The following is a 7,313-nucleotide window of genomic DNA, read 5'->3' as shown; positions in this document are numbered from 1 at the left end:
CCTTGACCTTTATCCTAATCTTAATCTTTGGCTTTTGCCTAACATTTAGGGATTCTTTCTTCAACTCTAAACCTTTGTCCTACCCTCCTTCTATGGTATTTCTGATGATTTTTATCTTGACTTTTATTTTGACATTCTCTTTATCTCATACCTTGATCTTTACTCCGACATTTACCTGAATTGTTTGTCTAGTTTCAGAATTAATTTCAGACTACAGATAATTACTTGTTATCTTGTCTTTCATTTTGACGATTTTCATATTATCTTTACTTCGACTTTTGCCTGAACCGTTTGTCTATTTTCAGTGTTAAATTCAGACAGTTAGTCAAAAACATACTAATAGAAAAATATAACAAATTGTTGGTATTATCATAACAATGTCTTATATATCCCAATTTATTGCTAATATGACAGTGAATTATATATTTTCTATTTTTACCAAGATGTCTATGAAATAAATTAATTTTTTCAACGTCAACTTTAATTTCCCTTGATAAAAAAGATGCAGAGATTGTACAAAATTCAACCCCAAGATATTATCAAATATACATACAGAGGTTTTCCTTGTTAATCAGTGTGATGAAACCATTTATTATAGAACAAGGGAGCATTTGTTGTTAGATATGTCTTCTACCTAAAAAGTAAATGGAAATTATTTCCATATACATTTAATGTGGCAAATATGTTGCCATTGCTTTTCAAAAGTGAGGTGAATTAAGTGTACAATCAGCCCTCAAACGATATTCTGTATAAAAGTATAAAAGATCATAAATATTAGAATAGATCGATGAAGCGAAGAAAGCATAATAGAAAAAATGCATAATAGTTCTCCTGAAGCAAAATTATAATAATAAAATTATTATAAAAACAATTGTAAGAATAAAAATCTATAATTTCTGCCTAATTTCTGGTAATCATTAAGATGGTTAAAAAAATAAAAAATAAAAAAAAATCGTAGCATCCCGTTGAACCCGAGGTCCGACGTTCGTCCCACCAGCATCAGTTGGTTGTGGTCGAAAAATTAAAGTGCTGCGGTCTATCTAAATTAATATAATGACGGTAACAGTGAATTCGCCCCCGAACTTTATGGTGACAACGGAGACGCAGTTGCATTAAGTATATGAAGTTAGGATGCACCGTTCTTCTACTTCCCCCATCCCCCCCAAAAAAAATCTAATATTCTATGTACTCCAATCCCATCCAAGCTAATGATGACTGACGTGAGCTCTATCCCCGAACTTTTGAATTTTGAGAGTAGGCTCACCGTCAGTTTGGATGGTATTGCAATAATCTGAATTTTCGATGTTTTCCATTTATGGACTTATGAGGATTTTTTTCTTTCTTTCTTTTTTGCGGGGGGACGGGGAGGGGGGAAGGAGATGGACGATGTACCCCACGTCTATACATATAGTACAACTACAATTCCTTTAACATCTTAAAGTTCGTGGATGGATTCACTGTTCCCGTTGTTAGTTTGAATGGGATAGGAGCACTTTGACTACAGGTCGTGAGCATTTTCAAGCGATGCTGGCAGCACTGACGTCGAATTTCACGTCTGCTCAAGCCCAAACAAAAGATGTTACGGCGATTCCTTTACCACTTTAAAGTTCATGGGTGTACTCACTGTCACCCGTCATCAGTTTGGATAGGATCGGAGTACCTTGAAATTTCGAGGTTTTCCACAAGTTTGGGTCAAAAATTCAAAGTGCTCCGATCCCATCCAATATAACGACGGTGACAGCGAACCCATCCCCGAACTTAGCGATGGTATAGGAATCGCAGTTGCATTAAGTATATGGATTGGGATGCACCTTCCGCCTCGTCCCCCACCCCTGTGGCAACACGTCGCCAATGCTGCAGTGTCCCCTTATTGCACATAGCTTAATTGTAAATAAAATTTGTAATCTTGGTAAAAACATTATTGTACGTCAATTATAATCAAATCATATATTGTAAATATTGTCCAAATTCAAGGATGATCATCGTATTGTGGAATCTATTTGTACATAGCATTATATGCATACTTTGTACAGAACATTAATGTATTCATCGTGTATTATGTATGTCAGGGCGGACGGGCTATTCACTAAAGTTAATATAAAATCCATGTTTCTAAAATCCATAACTCATGGATGACTACACACACCATGTAGAAGTAACAACCTTAACAACATTTAATGCCCCCTGCAGTACTACCCACTACACCCCTCCCCAAACTTAAAAAACGTCACAGGTCGTCCCTCTTTTACACTCCTGCCCCATCCCGCAAAGCAGAGACCCCCTAAAATTCAAGAACAATATACAAAGTAACACCAGAGTAATTGCCTACGCTTCCCCACAGAGGTTCATAATTGCATCCATTGGTGCTATCAACGTACGTACCCGAACAGCACACTGACTGCAACCCCAATCTCGTTAAAAAATGTCGCATTCCTGACTCGAGCCAGTCCTGCTAGCCACCAACTTCATCCATACCAAGATGACACTGACCTTGACTTGAACTATCCAAGATTTTTAGTCCTGAAATCTAACAACAACGAGTCGATGATAAAAAAAAAATGCCCCATGGAACGCTGAATATGAAGAAAAGTGTGCTGCCATGTTGGTCCTGCCCATAGATGCACCGCAAGACCAGAAGAGGGCACAAACCACCAGAACACCTCAGTGATCTCTAAACCAAGCACAAAACTGCGGCCCCAGTAAGGAGCCGTCAGTGTAAAGGTGATGGGCTACACAGAGGGAAAACATGGATCGTTAATTCTTGAGCTAAGGCAAGTCAGACTTAGAGACCCTGAACAATTGGATGCACAGTATCTTCGTGGTATGGAGGGCATAAATTGTACTGGCGCTCCTAGGTAAAGATAGTGCATGCTCATAATGAATTCTGGCAGTGTTCTTACTGGATGGGGAGACGGTATTCTATAACGAGAAGTCCATAGTCCCTTTTTTGTTCAATACCCTCATGTACCAACTTCTTTCCCTACTTCCTGATCTCTGATCATCTCTGGGGAGACAAGTCCACATGATGAGGCAAACACATGAAATAAGCATAGGAGGCATTGCATATCTTCTGGTAAACTTGAGTAAATACATATATAATCAGCATAGCAAGATACTGTTGTTCTGTTGATGTCAGGAAGTAGGGAAAGGAGTTGGTACATGAGGGTATTGAACAAAAAAGGGACTATGGGCTTCTCGTTATAGAATACCGTCTTTAAATTCCTTGGTGGTAAGATACAACAGAACATGAGAGGATCTACGTCACAGGTATCCTTTTATCTACCTCAAGTTTCCTTTGACGCTAAAATGCAACAGCTGGTCTTGGATAATGTCTTCAATGGCGACATCAAATGCACATTTCAAGTCGTGGAATGCCACAACTCTGGCAGGGGAGAGGTAAGTGTAGTTTTCTGAGGCAGTGGTGTGTTCTCCGCTAGGACAGAAAGCCGCACAATCTGAACAAAGGCTTGTATTGTAACCCAAAATGTGAGACATGAGAACACATTCTAATGCTCTGCAAAACAGATGAAGGAGATAAAGTCAGAATTTGTTGGTGTCAGGTTTAGGGATGAATACTACTGCACTGCAAGTCTAGGCTCATGGTACTATCCCAGGTGGAAGAGGGCAACCCCCTCTGAAGGAAGGAGTTGCCATGTATGTCCAATAGTACATAAAGGATTCCGTAGGTAATGTTAATCATTGGGAGCTTTTGCCTTACCTCCAGTGAGAGCTTGCCCCAGCACATGAACAGCCATGGTCACAGTATCCTCTTCATCTGTATCCAGTAAAGCAGAGAATGCACAATAGTTTTTCTTCGTAGAGATAGCATTTTGTATGTGTGCTGGAAGATCAGCTCATGACTGTATTGATCAATTGTTAATTAGACCATGTGTGTATTGAGCAAAGCTATGGTGGAGGGTACTAGGGAGCTTTTTTTCTCATGACCTTGGTGACAAGGTGCCACACGGACACAGCTGATTCTGTCCATAAATATATGTTACGGATCTGGATACAACACTACAAAGTGACCACATCCTCTCTAGGTAATTGATACTAGTGTAGATTATATGGATTTGGCTGTCTCTGAACATTGAGGCTGTCCTCCATTGGCTGCTTTTCTCCCTGTATAATGAAGTTAACTAGTGTCCAGGTGCAGGCACTAGGACGATACGTGATGCAAGGCCTGCTGACATAATGGGTTGTCGTTTTGGACTGTAGCTTACCAGCACTTCTATTCTTATGGACAATCTCATGCTACTGTTGTAATTTATTTCACATATTGGTTTAGTTAGCCAATGGTATTTATCTTTCAGTCTATCTATACAAATTCTTTATAGTTTGATTAATAGTCCAAATTTCTGTAAGTTGTGTAGAGATGATAGAGGTACCCATGTTTTGTCACTCAGGGTTTGGTGTAGGTTAATTTTGATTTGTTGTTTTATGACACCACAACATCCTGGCCATATGGTGCCGCTGGTGTAAAGTCAGTGCTGTAGATCACAGAGTAGGTAGTTATTGCAGGATGTTCTATAAATTTATCAGTCTACCAGTAGGAATGATACTGCAAAGGGATCTTTACATTAGCAAATGGGAAGGCTCTTTTTTCTCATGATGTGGCCATATGTGAGGTGGCAATGTCTTGCTCTTAGGCATATTAATGCAGTTTCAAAACATTAGTTTTGTTGATTTGAAGATAATCAAGGCTGTAAATAAAGTTTGAATGTTTTTAGACCATTTGTTGTGTGTTGCTGTTTTGGACTGTAGTTCACCAGTGCTTTTATTCTTATGGATAATCTCACGTCCCTATTGTGCATTATCTTATACTTCACATCTTGGTTTAGTTATTCAAGGGTATCTATTGTTTGAACAATAGTCCTGTTTTCTGTACAAAAATTTTGGAGAGATGGTAAAAGTACTGGTGTTGTGTCGCCCAGTATTTGGTGTAGGATCAGTACTGTTTGAGTTGGTAGTTGTTGCAGGACGTGTAAATTTGGCATTATATCACTGTTTGATATTGTGAGGGGAGTTGTGCATCGGCAAATAGCTTTGATGTTGTTATATTATTCTCCCTGTAGCCCAAAGGGGGCATTCCTACATATATATATACCAAAGGCTTTTCCCCCTTACAAGAGAGGTAGCTAAAAAACAAAGGCTAGAAACCACTCCCACCCATTCCATCCCCAACATACTCCACTTCCCTCTACCCTCCCTCTTGTCTTGGCACCTCCTGGATGACGGGTCATCCCTGCATCTTGTCCACTGCCCTGGATCAGAAGCAGGCATAAGAGGGTCTGGGAGGAGTTTTCCAACCATTACCCTGAGGTTTGAATCTTTTAATGTGCGTGGATATGACACAGATGAAAGTAAAAGGGAAGAGATAGGCAGTATGTTTGTAAGAAGAAAGGTAGATGTGTTGGCATTGAGTGAAACTAATTTGAAAGGGAGGGCGAGTTTGAGTTTAGGAGTATAGTTGGATCTCAGGAGTGAAGAGAGGATGAGGGAGAGAAGGGGTGGCTATAAAAGTAAGTGAAGAGATAGGTAAGCGTGTGGTGGTGTGGAAGGAAGATTCTTCAAGGTTAATGTGGATAAAGGTGAAACTGGGAAAAACTGGGAAGGAAGATGTGTGTTTTTGTAAGTGCATATTGGCTGGTAGTGAGGGTGGAGAGGAAAGAGAGGTTTTTTGGATAGATTGAAATGAGTGCATAGAGGGATTAGGGAGAAATGTCAATGTAGTGGTATTGGGAGACCTAAATACTAGGGTAGGAAATGAACCAATACACAGAGTGGTTGGTGTGGAGTTCCAGGAAAAAATCGTAGTGGAGAATTGATGGTGATGTGTCTAGAGAGTTAATCATAACAAATACAGCGTTTAGGAAGAAAGTCAAGCATAAGTACAGATGGGAGAGGGTGGAGGATGGAAGGGTGGTAGAGTATTAATGGACTATATAGTGGTAACCAGGAGTATATTAGGAAGAGTTAAGGATGTACATGTTGTAAGTGGAGCGAGTGGGGGACTATCAGATCATTTTTTGGTGGAAGGTAAGTTGAGAGTGGAAGATGGAGAAAGAGGAAAAGGGCAGAAGGTAGGTGCTTAAAGTAAACTGTTTAAACGAGAAAGAAAAGGAGGAGTACAAGAAGCTGAAAGAGGAGTGGGAGGAAGTGATAGAGTAGAACTTGGAGTGGAGGAGGAATGGGGATGGTTCAAGGAGGGAGTCACAAGGTGTGCAAAGATGTGTGTGGAACAAGGAGAACGGGGAAATAGAAGGAAGGGTAGTTAATGGTGGGATGAGGAAGAAAAGAAGGTTGTAGAAGAGAAGAAGCGAGCTTTCACAGATTGGTTACAAAAAATCATACGAGAGGTACAAAGAAAAGAGAGGAGAAGCAAAGCATAAGATAAAGAAGACAAAGAGGAGAGATGTGAAATGGGATAAGAGTATGACAGAATTTTTTTAAAGTAATAAAAAGGTGTTTTGAAAAGAAATTAAGAGAGGAAGAGGAGGCAAATCAAATAGAGAAGAAAAAGGAAAAGGTGCAGATGGAGAGATGATAATGGAAGAGAAGGCAGTAAGAGGAAGATGGGCAGAGTATTTTATGGAGTTACTAAATGTGAAGGAGGATAGGGAGGGAAAGGTAACTGCAATGGGAAGCGCAAAGAAAATTACCATGGAGAGTGAGGAAAATGGAGAAATAGGAAAAGATGAAGAGAAAGTAGCTGTTAAGATGATGAGAGCAGGTAAGGCACCTGGGTTGGATGGATGCCATGCAAAATGTCCGAAGAAAGGAGGTACAGTGATGGTGGATTGGCTGGTGAGGTTATTCAATGTTTGTTTAAAAGAGGGTAGAGTGCCGGAGGACTGGAGGAGTGCCTGTATAGTTCCACTTTAGTTCCACTTTACAAGGGAAAAGGGGACAAGTGTGAGTGTAGTAGTTTCAGGGGATCAGTTTGTTAAGTGTAGTTAGGAAGGCTTATGAGAGGGTCTTGACTGAGGGGATTAAGGCACAGAGAGAGTAATTGGTGAAGAACAGTGTGGGTTTAGGACAGGTAGGGGTTGCGTGAATCAGATTTTTGTGGTAAGACATATGTGAGAAAGCTTTAAGGTATGGATTTGGAAAAGGCTTATGATAAGGTAGACAGGAAGGTATTGTGGGAGGTATTGCAGATATATGGGATAGGAATGCTGTTAAGAGCAGCCAAGAGTTTTCACGTGAATAGTAAAGCTTGTGTTAGAATCAGAAATAGAGTGAATGCTTTGAGGTAAAGGTGGGAGTTTGTCAGGGATGTGTTATGTCACCTTGGCTGTTCAAATTATTCA

The sequence above is a fragment of the Oratosquilla oratoria genome, chromosome 1, assembly GCF_046742065.1.
Source record: "Oratosquilla oratoria isolate Oo_2021 chromosome 1, ASM4674206v1, whole genome shotgun sequence".
NCBI lineage: Eukaryota > Metazoa > Arthropoda > Malacostraca > Stomatopoda > Squillidae > Oratosquilla > Oratosquilla oratoria.
Note: the sequence above shows the minus strand (reverse complement) of the source record.